Here is a 14,914-nt window from a genome sequence, read left to right as displayed (position 1 = left end):
TGAAGTACTGTCCAACAGTGCGGATCAGGTCTGACAGACATCGCTGAATGCGGAGATCAATACTCTCTCCGTATTAAGCATTGCACCAGCAGCTTTTGTGAGCTGCTGGTGCAAAGCCCCCCCTGCAGACTTGGGGCCAATTGGCCGCCAGCAGGAAGTATCAATCAATCCGATCATACTCAATCGGGTTGAATTGTGGTGATCTCTGTCCGCCTCATCAGAGCAGGCGGACAGGATATGGAGCAGCGGTCTTTAGAGAGCTGCTCCATAACTTGCGTTTCTGGTGAGTCTGAAGATTCGCCAGAAACACGGGCCCTCAAACTCCATTCAGAGCTTGATAAATGGGACCCAATGTGTAAAAAAATCTTTATACTAAAAGTACCCCCCAAAGAAAAAAACGGGAAAAAAAACAAAACTGGAACCCCAAGTTTTAATTCACCATCTAGATTCTGGCTCCTCAGTGGGCAAAGGGGGATCCACAGCAGCAGGAGGTCAATGGCGATGGTCCTCTTCTTCCATGATGGCAGTGGTCCTCTTTTTCCATGGTGGTGGCCATGCATTATTTCTAATTTGACAAGTAAAGTATTTCCTCTTATTAACAATCAAAAACAAATACTTTAGAAAGACTATATTGAAAATGTAGGCCCTAAAATAGAGACTTAAAGGGACAGTCAACACCAGATTTTTTGTTGTTTAAAAAGAAAGATAATACCTTTATTACCCCTTCCCCAGTTTTGCATAACCAACACTGTTATAGAAATACACTTTTTACCTCTGTGATTTCCTTGTATCTAAGCCTCAGCAAGCTGCCCCCATATTTCAGTAAATTTCACAGACTTGCATTTTAGCCAATCAGTGCTCACTTCAGGGTAACTTCACGTGCATGAGCTTAATGTTATCTATATGAAACACATGAACTAATGTCCTCTAGTGGTCAAAATGCAAAATGTCAAAATTAGCATATGAACCTCCTAGGTTTAGCTTTGAACTAAGAATACCAAGAGAGCAAACCAAAATTGGTGATAAAAGTAAATTGGAAAGTTGTTTAAAATTATATTCCCTATTTAAGTCATGAAAGTTTTTTTGGGACTTGACTGTCCCTTTAAAGATACAAAAATGAATACACCTGTGATCACTGAAACACAAGTTAGATCACTGAAATAAAAATCAGTACACCTGGGATTTCCAATTAACTTAAATGGATCAACATGGACCTATAGGCTGTGTTTATCTGCATCATGGTTCCAAATGGAAAAAAATTGCCAGAGGAATTGAAAAATCTGATTGTGAGACTTAACAAAGATGAAAAATGATACAGGAAGATCAGTGACACAACTAAAAATCAGTTGACATACAGTTGCTGTAGTAATCAAGAGGTATAGAACAAGCCATAGTATCATTAATCAGAGCCCCAGTGATCATCCTCCTAAAATGACACGTCGAACAAAGCCCTACAAGGACAATCTAGCTCTGAAAAACAGACAGGCAAGTGATTCATACTTGGCTCAGGGGTTACCAATAGAAATTGGAGTTTCTGTGACAGCTCAGACATTGAGAAGGACATTGCTTAATGTCAACCTCTACAGATGGCATCCAAGAAAAAACCTTTGCTTGCTCTTTGGCCCAAAACTGCAAGATTAAAATTTCCTAAGCAGTGTCATGCTCGGATGAGCAGGTTCTGGGTTATGGAGCTTATACAAGGTGGTGGCAGACGTAGGGCTCTCTTGAATACTGAAAGGGGCCAGTGGTATGTGCTTTCTTCTTGAATTACCCCTATTAGGCATGTTTAAGAAACAGACAAGCAAGTAATTTTATTGCACAGGAACTAGAGACTTGGAGGCTGGAAGCGGGGAAAGTGAGCAGGCGTGCTCACACCAGAACTAGAGTCTGAAGTAATGGTCACGATAGGGCCAGGAACAGGACTGCAAACTTAGGCTTAACACAGGAGGTGCCCAATGGAAGCAGAGGCAGGAGGTGCCCACTTGAGGCCAAGACTGGAGGTGCCCACTCGAGGCCAAGACTGGATACACTGGTACTGCGGTGACAGGCAGGAGACATAGGATACACAGATACTGCTGTAACAGGCAGGAGACACAGGTACTGCTGTGAAAGACTGGAGACACAGGATACACAGATACTGCTGTGACAGACAGGAGACACAGGATACACAGGTACTGCTTTGACAGGCTGGAGACACAGGATACACAGGTACTGCTGTGACAGGCAGGAGACAAATTATACACAGGTACTGCTGTGACAGACAGGAGACACATGATACATAGGTACTGCTTTGACAGGCTGGAGACACAGGATACACAGGTACTGCTTTGACAGGCAGGAGACACAGGTACTGCTGTAACAGGCTGGAGACACAAGATACACAGATGCTTGTCAGGATACCCAAACACTGGTAACAGAGACTCTATGCAAAACTTCGTACATGTTCAGGATACTGGAACTTGAAAGAGTTTGCCTGCAGAAGTAGGTGACTGGAACTTTGCAAATATGCTTAACAGTGATTGGGTACATGCGCTGGATAAAGGAACTTGGTACATGTCCTCTGTTGGGCTAGGCACTGAAACAGGATCCCAGGGAAGCAGGATGATGCCACAGAAAGCAGAGACAGGCTGGTACATAGAGGATAGCCAGAAGACAAGCCAAGGGTCAGATACCTGATAGCAGTCAGATCAGTCACCAAATCCAGGGAGAATTCAATAGAATAGACAGGGTACAAGGCTAGATTTGGTAAACAGAAAAGCAGTCCAATCTTTTATCAAAAGCAAGGGAGATTCAAAAGGGTGGTCAGAGAACAAGCCAGGTTGAGGAACCAAACAGGAAATGCAGGAAATGCAGGTAAGGTCAGAGGCACTAATACTGAAACAGGATGAATTCTTATGTCAGAGCAGGAAGTGGATTGTAAAGCAGCCTTTTATAGGGGAGCTTTTTGCAAAACAACCTGCAGCTGACAAGCATGTTGAACCAGAGAGCACCCTACTGCAGGTAATAGGTCTCCAAAATCTTCAAGCAAATGCAAAGCCCTCTGGTGGTGCAGCAACAGATCTATAGGCTGGGAACAAGGAGACCCAGGTTTAAATTCAGGCATGAAAAAACAGCATGAAAAGAAGCCTGATGAATATTGGGAGCACACTATTTGGTTGGGCTTAGATGGGGTCAAGCATAATTGCTGTGAACCTGGCCAGGATTATAATAATGAATACATAGTCCCAAAATAGAAGCATGGAGGTAGCAGTGTGATATGGGTCAGAATGAGTGCAAAATGTGTTGGTGTCATACTCTGCAAGGGAGCAGATTCAGGTGTTGGGAGCTGTTGTGTAGAGGTGTCAGGTTCTGGGGTTAAAGTAGTGTTTTGTCTGTGTGAGTCTTTCCTTTTTGGCATAATTAAACTGATACAAGGGTTTTAGAAAATAAAGGTGAATGTTTTATTGAGAGGTGAATTAGCAATGCAGAGAGATGCAAACTAGATACAAGGCAAAGTCTCTGTGTAGACAAGAATACAAAGTAACTTGGTCTAGACAGTCTTAAGCAGGCAAAAATGTAAATAAACTGTAGACAAGACTTGGCAATAACAGGCAGGATACGTAGATATACTGTATACCAAACATTGGTAGTAACAGGCAAGATATGAAGATATGCTGTAATCAGGTAACTTATGATAACAGGCAGGATACTTGCATTTGCTGTGGACTGGAACTCTGTAGTAACAGACAGGAATGAAGATCTTTGTAATAACAGGCAGAATACTTGCATATGTTGTAGAATGGAACTCTGTAGTAACAGACAGAAATGCAGATCTTTGCAATAACAGGCAGGATACTTGCATATGCTGTAGACTGGAACTTTGAGGCAGTCCTTAGGAAATATCAGGGGATTAGCCAAGATCAATTGCCAGGAAATAAGTCCAGAAACAGAACACAGTGCCAATGGATAATCAAGAAGAGCAGTCTGTAAATGAAGCAGAAATCAGGCACCAGGAAATCCAACAAATCTGTATTCACACAGGAATCAGAACCAGAGGCTCTGTCAGAGTGCAACACTCAATGTCAAGGCCCAGAACTGAAAGAAAACCTCCCAGATAAAGCAGGCTACTGATTATATGATTTGTTTCAGCTGGTAAGCAGGTGGAGCCAGAGAGCCAAAGTTGCAGCAAACAGAAAACCCAATATTCTAGTCTGTGATAAAGCCATCTGGTGGCAAAGTGGTAAAACAACAGGCTGGGGAAGAACAACAGCAGAAATAGAGACAGGTCCCAGGTTCAATTCTAGGCTGGATCATGACAGTACCCCCTCCTCAAGGACGACCTCTGGGCGGACTTAACATTCTCATATAGCTCCAGATCTTTAATGCGTATAAGTGTGCCATCAGAGGCATATGTACAACCAGGGGGTATTATCTTTTTTGAAGGGTTCTCCAGAAGAGGATTCTGCGGACTGGAATTAGTATAGAGGTCCCCAACAGGACTGATCTTTGGTTTCTGTGCAGTTCTAGGCTTGTTGGTTCTGAAGAGGTGGGTCTGAGGAACAGAAGGTAAAGGGCTTTTTGACTGAACAGTAGTTTGAAGCACCGTCCCATCAGTGTCAGGATCAGTATCATCTTCAATGGTTGAATAGTTAGACATTTCTTCTGAAATGCACAAAGATGAGAATGTAGCTGAATTTGGTAGGAAAATCTCTGGCTCGGTAGGCCCAGATCTGAAAGCAAACCTCCCCGATATAGCAGGCTGCTGATTATATGATTTGTTTCAGCTGGTAAGCAGGTGGAGCCAGAGAGACAAAGTTGCAGCAAACAGAAAACCCAATATTCTAGCCTGTGATCAAGCCATCTGGTAGCAAAGTGGTAAAACAACAGGTTGGGGAAGAACAGCAGCAGAAATAGAGAAAGGTCCCAGGTTCAATTCTAGACTGGATCATGACAGTTGGGGAGATGACACTTATAGATGGCACCATGGATACATGTGGATATACCAAAATGCGGGCTGACAAGAATATTCCCATATTCAAGAAGCTTGACAGAAGAGGAATATTCCAGCATGATAATGATCAAAAGCCCACTGTCAAAATCATACAAGGGTTTCTAAAGAAGAAAAAAAGTAAAAACTACCTGGCCAAGTATGTTGCCTGACTTGAATCCAATCTAACACCTTTGGGGTATTTTAAAGAGAATGGTAGAACAACACAAACCCTCGAGTAAAGAGCAGCTAAAAAAAATGTCTCTGAAGAATGGAGGAAAATCTCTCCAGAAATTTCAGCAACACTGTTATACTCCTCCTTGACATGGTTGAGCACACCGTCTTGCTCCAAACTCTCCAGTCTTTCATCATCTGTGACACAGCTCTCTCATGGCTCTCCTTTTCCCTGCCTAACTGGACCTTTAGCGTTACCTTCTCTGGCACATCCTCTGACCCTTTACCACTTTCTGTTGGGGTACCACAAGTCTCTGTACTTGGTCCCCTTCTCTTCTCAATTAATATATAATTGTTAGGTTCCTTAATACAGTCCAATGGGTTTCAATACAATAACATTTGTCTGCTGATGATACCCACATTTACATCACTGCATTAGACATATCCCCTTCCTTACTAACTTGTGTCACTAACTATCTTTCTAATATTTCATCCTGGATGGCCTCTCACCACCTTAAGCTAAATCTTTTAAAAACTGAGCTCCTTATTTTCTCCCGTTCTTCAAAAATCCCTACCCCCCAACTTTCAGTAACTGTTGATAATAACATCATTACCCCTACCCTGCATGCACAATGTCTTGGGGGTCACACTTGACTCAGATCTCTCTTTCACTCCCCACATCCAGTCTTTGGTAAATTCTTGCTGTGTCCACCTTAAAAACATCTCCAAAATGTGCCACTTCCTCACACAAGAAACAACTAATACTTTAATCCACTCTCTAATCATTTCCCACCTTGACTATTGCAGCTCCATCCTCTCTGGCCTCCCTAGCTGTCATCTGTTTCCCTTAAAAACCATAATAAATGCCTCTGCTAGGCTGATCTTCCTTACACGTCTCTCCTCATCTGCTGCACCTCTCTGTCAGTGACTTCACTGGCTTGCTCTAACCTCCAGAATAAAACATAAAATCATTGCTTCAACTTTTAAAGCTCTCAATAACACTGTTCCACCCAATATCTCTGACCTAGTCTCTAGATACTCACCCTCCCGTACGCCTTCGCTTTGCTCATGACCTCCTCTCCTCCTCTCTTGTTACCTCCTCACATTTCCATCTACAAGACTTCTCCAGACTGGCCACTATTTTGTGGAACTTTCTGCCTCACTCTACATGACTCTCCCCTAGTTTTCAATCTTTCAAGCTCTCTTTAAAGACTATACTGTTTAGGGATGCATATAATATGCCCTAACATTTTCCTATCTTAGTTCCTCTCCTCTTTTAGCTATCCTCTTGAACCCCCTTAGCATGCAAGCCTACAAGCCTAGCTGCTTTGTAGATCACTTTCAAGAGAGATGATTTACAACTGTAAAACTCTTGGCAGGGCCCTCTATCCCTTTGTGTCCCATAACTGTCACCTTGTATATTAGGCCCATGTCTTTAGCACTGCGGAACCTGTTGGTGCTCTACAAATAACTGATAATAAAAATAATAATTCTGTGCCTCAAAAATATGCCTATTCTAATATATTATAGAGCGTGACATAAAAAACTTGGCATCCATCAAAGCTATTCCTTTTCTAAATATATTAGAACTGTGATGATTTAAATAAGCTTGCGTGCCCTAATTAAAATTCTGTTATAAGTGGAAAATAGAACAATGTTCTTATAGAATGGATATGCATGAATAAAACCCAACTATAAAACAGGCTTGACCCTCATACTAGACACAACATTCTGCTTAAATAAATACATGACACAAAAATTGGGTTATAAAGGTGACAGCTTGCTTCATTGAATATAATCAATAATATAGCCAGAACATAACCAAATAAACAGTTAAGCATTCATTCCAAGGGTGATTGCCCAGCCACAACACATGCCCCTCTTTCCTACTTAGAAGAGCATGCCCCCTTGTACCAAATCCTCCCTTGCCAATCAAACAGGAGGTACCAACAATCCCAACTCTGATTAAACATCATAATATAGGCAAGCACCCCAGCCACACCCTACAGCTTGACATATAAACCAGACTGTGATTCCTTTCAACCCTCCTACTCCACTTATCCTCATATAGCCTAACCTACTGAACTTAAGATGACACCTCCACTTAGCCTCCATGGGGACCATGAAACACTTTCTTCAATTCTATCATGCAGGGTTTCTCTTTACCAGGTTTTCCGGTATGTGTTTTGTAAGGTTTTGTTACTTTATACGTTAGCAATTATTTTAGTTGACTGTGACCTTAAAATGATTGATTACTTCTTTATGTATCTAAATGCAGTTTTTCACTTAGCCAATAATAGTCTAGATTCTAAGTGGAGCACAAAAATATTAGTGCTATTATGCATTAACATTGTACAAGTGTAATTCATAGAGCTTCTTTTTTTTATTGGTCTAATGATAGGCTAGGGCCCTTTGACATCTGCATGTTGGATAGTGCAGGTATGCAAAATAATCTCACATAACAGACTTCTACAGTGGTGTGCAGTAAAATTCATATTGGATATCGCTTGTGCACTAAGCATAAGTCGTGCTAAGTAACATGCACTAAGCTCATGGTGCACAAGTAGTGAAGTTCTGGGCTATACAAATAATAATAATGGTTTACTTCTGGTCTTAAAAAGCTCTAAATGTTACAGGAGTATTTAGAAATGCAGTCATTGCACCCAAACGCAACAAATAAGAACAATAAAAGTTCTTTCTGTGCTAGCCATTAAAGTATAGGGAGCACTAAAATAGTTTCAACCTCACTGAGCTGCTTTGGTTAAAATATTTAACCCCTTGTAAAAAAAATTGTGCTCCAATCTAGCCAAATATAAATTAATGGTGTATGTGACTAACATTTTCATATTGGCTTTCTGTAATTTCCTAAGTCACATAAAAAAAAAAAAGACAACTATGAATGTTTCAGTTATAAATGACTATTCTAATTGGGGTATCTTTGTTGTTCACAAGTTTCATAGTTCAAAATTGTGAATTGTGCTATATTTTACATTTAAACCTAAAAACAATTGTGCTTATTAATAGGTGAGTCACCAGCCTTAATAGGAGTTTGCAATAGAAGGGAGTCCAGAACTGGGTTTCTAGCTATGAAGGCCATTCCTATAATAATATAAAAAGCTGCTCAAAAAATCTTTCTTGGTGGATTTGAATACTGTTGTTGTTTGTTTTGGGGTTTTTTTCAATGCAAAGAATTGGTCAATTTTACACAATGCAAAACCAGCTGATGTTTACCGATGGGCATGCAACCAATATCTAGCAGGAACATAATCAGGCAGAAATAGGCCATTTGTAGTGTTAAAGGTACAGTTACATTTGAGATTGTAATATAAAGTGTTTAATTATTTGTAGTCTAAAAATTTAACATGAATACCAAAGGATAATATAAAACATATTGCAAAAATATTATATAAATCCTCTAGGAGGCGCTAGTAATGATGAAAACACCGATAAGTACAGAAAAAGGTAAGGTCTCAGCAGACCAGGAACAAAAGGCAGGTAACCGGGGTGGAAGGGATTCACCCAAAAAAGTAGCGTAGGCTCAGAGATTAATACTAGGCATTGAGAGTCAAAAACATCCAAGTGATTTTTTTTTTTTTTTACTTCTTTTTATTAGTCAGGAACAAATACAACAGGAACAATCAGAACAATCAGATGCAAGGTCATTGGCAAATGCAAGCTACAAGATAACAAAATACATCAAGATGATACAGGTTCCCGGAGCAAGACATGGTGGGGTGTGTTAACAAAGTTTTATTCCATGATGAATAGTAGGTCGTACATCCGAGAATTATTCAATTAACCCTGGTGCATCTGAATAAGAGTCTCTTTATAATCACAGGTTAAAGTCTGTCATATCTGCCCTGATTTTACAAAATTTTCTTTCTTTTAATTATCAAACATCTAAACAGTGTATAACATTATATAACATACTAACAACAAAGCCTTAAATTTACCCTGAGATTACCCTTCATGGAAGAGGGACAGGGGAAGAAGGGGGGGGGGAAGAGAGCGGAGAGAGAGAGGAAGAAAAAAAAAAAAAAAAAAAGTGGGAAATATTAAAAAAGCATAATCTCCGTTGGGAGAGTCGCGCCGCTGGCACGCTCATTAGGGGGGTCAGGTTGCACCAATGATGCATCACCACCCTCTCCAATATTGAGCAAGGGTAGTATTTCGGAGTGTAAGAACGGTTTTAGAATTTGGTCTTTCAGGTCCCTGTGTAGGATATTTATAAACGGACACCATTTTTTCCAAAACGGCCTTAGTCTACGCATCGTATCTAAGCGTGCATCATATTGCTCTATGTATAGCTGTCTGATTAGTAAACGTTTAACCTGAGCTATAGTTGGAGGATGTTTGGAGGTCCATCTAGACAAGATGCACTTCCTCGCCAGCAACATGCATAATGTTAGTATCTGATGGTGCCGTTTATGTGCGTCGCCCCACTTAAAGAGGTAAATCTCCACTGTTGTTATCTCTATCTCTATATGGAACGTGGTTGTAACCCAGTATTGCATATGGCCCCAGAAGCGTCTGGTAATCGGGCAGGCAAACCAATAATGTAGGAAAGAAGGGGATACACTGCTACATTTAATGCATCGGTTGGGGTACCGATCACTCCATTTAGATAGTCTATGAGGTGTGATATAATCTCTGTGAAGTAGTCTGACCTGCGCCTCCCTGAGAGTAATCGCAAGTGTAGCCCGTCTTGCAAGGTCTAGGCTGTCCATTAAGTCTTGTACCGTCACCGCCGTTGAAAGGTCTGCGACCAGTCTCGTCAGCATGTTGGTTTGGATTAGAGTCTCTGTTTGTCTCACCAGGCGGGTGTAGAAGTGCGAGAGAGAAAATCTCCCCACCTGAAATAGTGTCTGCGCTATGGCGAAAGGCGATGGGTCCCAGAAACCAGCGTTGGTTGTCTGTAGGGATGTTGCATAGTGTCGCAGTTGGAGATATGCATAGAAATGCCAATGCTGGATCCGGTATTTAGCCTGTATCTCCTGAAAAGAGCGTATAGTGCGAAGCACAGGGTCCAAAACATCCCCCAAAACTCTGATACCGAGGGTTTTCCATATGAGAAATGGTTCATGCTCACTTCCTGCTGGGAAATCCGCATTCCTGGCAATAGGTATATATCTAGGGGGAGGGCTGGCCACCCCCAAGAACTTGTGAATCATTTGCCATGCTTTCAGCGGGTCTCGATATAGTACACTACAGGCAATTGCAGGTGGCAGGGACGATAATTTTGCATAGGTAGGCCGGCTTCAGAGGCGCGAGAATCGCTTCCTCCAGAGTCGGCTCTGAGAAGTGATTCATAGTTAGTTGCCAGTCAGTTACCAGTCTGGCCAGCGCCGCCCAATTGTAAAGTTTTATATTTGGAAGACCCATGCCTCCCCCCTGGAATGGGAGGTGTAGTTTGTCTGTAGCAATCCGTGATTTGCCACCCCTCCACATGAATCCCGATACTGCATGGGAGAGGATCTTTTTGTAATCCTAAATGGCAACATAAGTAGGGGATACAAAATCTTGGGTAAGATCGTCATTTTAGTCAGACTGATACGACCAGATAAGCCCAAGGGGAGGTTAGCCCAGTTCGTCAGCAAGGAGACCAGCTCCGAACACTTGGAAGATATATTTAGATCATACATTTTTGACGGGTCCCGGTGCAATTTAATACCCAGGTAGGTGAGTCCTCCCGATATCTCCACAAACGGATAGGAGTGATTCACATTCTGATGTCTCTGCAGCCACAAAATCTCAGACTTTGCGGCGTTTATTCTGTAGCCCGAGAAGATGCCGAAGTCCGCAATTGTGCGTAGTATATGGGATATATGCGCGGAAGGCGTATCCACAAAGAGCAGCATGTCATTGGCGTATAACGCCAAGTGCAGGGAAACCCCTTTTATCGTTATTCCTGGAAAAATTTGCCGCAGCTTCAAAGCCAAGGGCTCCAATGCTATGTTAAAAAGCAACGGCGACAGAGGGCACCCTTGTCTGGTGCCTCTCTGTAACTGAAAATCTGATGAAAAGAGCCCATTCACCATAACCCGTGCTGTCGGGTGTTGATACATTTTGTTTATGATCTCTAGAAATGGACCCCTAAAGCCGAATTTGTACATGGAATCTACTAGGTGAGGCCACTCCACCCTGTCAAAGGCCTTCTCTGCATCCAAGGATAGCAGGAAGGCCTCCGATTTGACCCCCTCAGATCTCTCCTGTCCCTTTATCCAATAGTGCTCTATTACTTGCAGCACCCTACGGAGATTCACCACCGACGAGCGTTTGAACACGAAACCCGTTTGATCAGGGTGTATAATGTCTGGAAGGACTACTTTTAGTCTGTTCGCTAGAATCTTCATGAACAGTTTGTAGTCCGTGTTCAGCAGCGATATTGGCCTGTAAGACCCTGGTAAGGAGAGATCTTTCCCTGGCTTGGGAATAAGTGTAATGTGAGCCGCCATGAAATTATTGGAGGGAGATGCTTCCGTATGTAGAAGAGCATTGTACAAATTGGTCAAAGTGGGTGTTATTTGGGGTTGAAGCAACTTATAGAATTCAGCTGGTAGGCCGTCAGGGCCCGACGCCTTGCCCGTCGGCAGAGACCTTAGAGTAGATGTCAACTCCTCCACAGTTATGGGGGCATTGAGTGCATCACTCTGCTCTTGTGTTATTTGAGGGAGTTGCATCGATTGCCAAAACTGAGCCTGGACACCCTCCGGGGCTCTGTCTTGGTTTGTGTATAATTCTGCGAAGAACTGTGCAAAGCATTGTGCTATGTCAGCCGGTTTAGTGTGTGTCACGCCTCGTGATCTAATTGCTGCTATGTTGGTCCTAGATGTCTGTGGTCTTGTCAGAGACGTGAGCATTTTACCTGCTCTGCTCCCGAACCTGTAATATCTACCCGCAGTCTTCAGTAGCCCAGATGCAGTTTGTTGTTTCATAAAGGCCTCCAGCTCTGCTTTACTCGCTATACACTGTGTGCAGAATTATTAGGCAAATGAGTATTTTGACCACATCATCCTCTTTATGCATGTTGTCTTACTCCAAGCTGTATAGGCTCGAAAGCCTACTACCAATTAAGCATATTAGGTGATGTGCATCTCTGTAATGAGAAGGGTTGTGGTCTAATGACATCAACATCCTATATCAGGTGTGCATAATTATTAGGCAACTTCCTTTCCTTTGGCAAAATGGGTCAAAAGAAGGACTTGAAAGGCTCAGAAAAGTCAAAAATAGTGAGATATCTTGCAGAGGGATGCAGCACTCTTAAAATTGCAAAGCTTCTGAAGCGTGATCATCGAACAATCAAGCGTTTCATTCAAAATAGTCAACAGGGTCGCAAGAAGCGTGTGGAAAAACCAAGGCGCAAAATAACTGCCCATGAACTGAGAAAAGTCAAGCGTGCAGCTGCCAAGATGCCACTTGCCACCAGTTTGGCCATATTTCAGAGCTGCAACATCACTGGAGTGCCCAAAAGCACAAGGTGTGCAATACTCAAGGTAAGAAAGGCTGAAAGACGACCACCACTGAACAAGACACACAAGCTGAAACGTCAAGACTGGGCCAAGAAATATCTCAAGACTGATTTTTCTAAGGTTTTATGGACTGATGAAATGAGAGTGAGTCTTGATGGGCCAGATTGATGGGCCCGTGGCTGGATTGGTAAAGGGCAGAGAGCTCCAGTCCGACTCAGACGCCAGCAAGGTGGAGGTGGAGTACTGGTTTGGGCTGGTATCATCAAAGATGAGCTTGTGAGGCCTTTTCGGGTTGAGGATAGAGTCAAGCTCAACTCCCAGTCCTACTGCCAGTTTCTGGAAGACACCTTCTTCAAGCAGTGGTACAGGAAGAAGTCTGCATCCTTCAAGAAAAACATGATTTTCATGCAGGACAATGCTCCATCACACGTGTCCAAGTACTCCACAGCGTGGCTGGCAAGAAAGGGTATAAAAGAAGAAAATCTAATGACATGGCCTCCTTGTTCACCTGATCTGAACCCCATTGAGAACCTGTGGTCCATCATCAAATGTACGATTTACAAGGAGGTAAAACAGCACACCTCTCTGAACAGTGTCTGGGAGGCTGTGGTTGCTGCTGCACGCAATGTTGATGGTGAACAGATCAAAACACTGACAGAATCCATGGATGGCAGGCTTTTGAGTGTCCTTGCAAAGAAAGGTGGCTATATTGGTCACTGATTTGTTTTTGTTTTGTTTTTGAATGTCAGAAATGTATATTTGTGAATGTTGAGATGTTATATTGGTTTCACTGGTAAAAATAAATAATTGAAATGGGTATATATTTGTTTTTTGTTAAGTTGCCTAATAATTATGCACAGTAATAGTCACCTGCACACACAGATATCCCCCTAAAATAGCTATAACTAAAAACAAACTAAAAACTACTTCCAAAACTATTCAGCTTTGATATTAATGAGTTTTTTGGGATCATTGAGAACATGGTTGTTGTTCAATAATAAAATTAATCCTCAAAAATACAACTTGCCTAATAATTCTGCACTCCCTGTATATGTCTCATAGTTTGTTTTTGTCTTAGCTTGTAAGTAAGATTGGTAAGTCAGTCCCAACTGTCTCTGCAAGGATCTATATTTATATTGTGTGTTATGCCGCAGTTTCGAGACATAAGAGATTATGGCCCCCGCAGACACCGCTTTCGCCATGTCCCAGAAGAGCTGTGTGTCATCTACATGAGCAGGGTTGTCTGTGACAAAGTCTGTCCAAGTGTGTCGCAAGAATCTAGAGAATGCCTCTGAAGTAGATAAATATGTAGGGAATCTAAGGATGTTCCTATTGGACCGCGGCCCCCGGGTTCCCAGTGTTAGCTCCACAGGTGCATGATCTGATAGCAGGATGTCGTGGATTTTACACCTATGAATGTGGGTGATTAAGTTACAGGCCGTCATGAAAAGGTCAATTCTGGATAGTGTGTGTTTAGCTTTGGACAAGCATGTATAATCTTTTCCTTCTGGGTTCTGCAACCTCCAGATGTCACAGACCCCCAGGTCGGCCTCTAACATACCAAAGATTTTTGTTTCATATCTAGCTTTATAGTTTGATTTGGGGTCCCGAAAAGAGTGTGGTTCCAGCCAAAGTCTGTCCAAAGTGTGTGTGGGTGAAATATTAAAGTCCCCCCCAATTATCAGGTTTGAGCCTATATGTGGAGCTAGGTGTCGTGTCAAGTCAGTCCAGAAGCCCATCGCTCTATGATTAGGGGCATAGAGATTACAAAATACATATCTTTCTGAATTTACCACGGCCTGTACTATCATATATCTACCGTCCCTATCAAAATAGGAATTGTCCACATTGACTGAGACTTTCTTTCCAAATGCAATGGCCAAGCCGTGACTGGCACTAGTATGTGAGAGGAATACTACATGTCCTACCAAGTCCCTCTGTAACTTCTGATGCTCTATGTCTGTTAGGTGGGTCTCTTGTAATAAGGCAACGTCAGTACCCAGTTTTCTAAGATGTGTGAGAATTGCCTTACGCTTTATAGGGGAGTGAATACCTCCCACATTCCAGGTCACTACTTTTAGAGACATGTCAAACTATAATAAGCATACCAGCAATGAGAGAAGAAAAAAAAAAAAAAAAAGGGGTTGAAAAAGAGGGGAAAGGGAAAGGACAAGGATGGGGTACCAACACAGTAATATAACATATAACAAGGCAGCGCTCGACCTATAAGAAGGCATAGGTCCAATATAAAATGCATAGGATGATGTAATACACACATGATGCAGTGAACTAGTTTAGGTACAGC

This window comes from Bombina bombina, chromosome 1, assembly GCF_027579735.1.
Source record: "Bombina bombina isolate aBomBom1 chromosome 1, aBomBom1.pri, whole genome shotgun sequence".
In the NCBI taxonomy this organism is placed as follows: domain Eukaryota; kingdom Metazoa; phylum Chordata; class Amphibia; order Anura; family Bombinatoridae; genus Bombina; species Bombina bombina.
Note: the sequence above shows the minus strand (reverse complement) of the source record.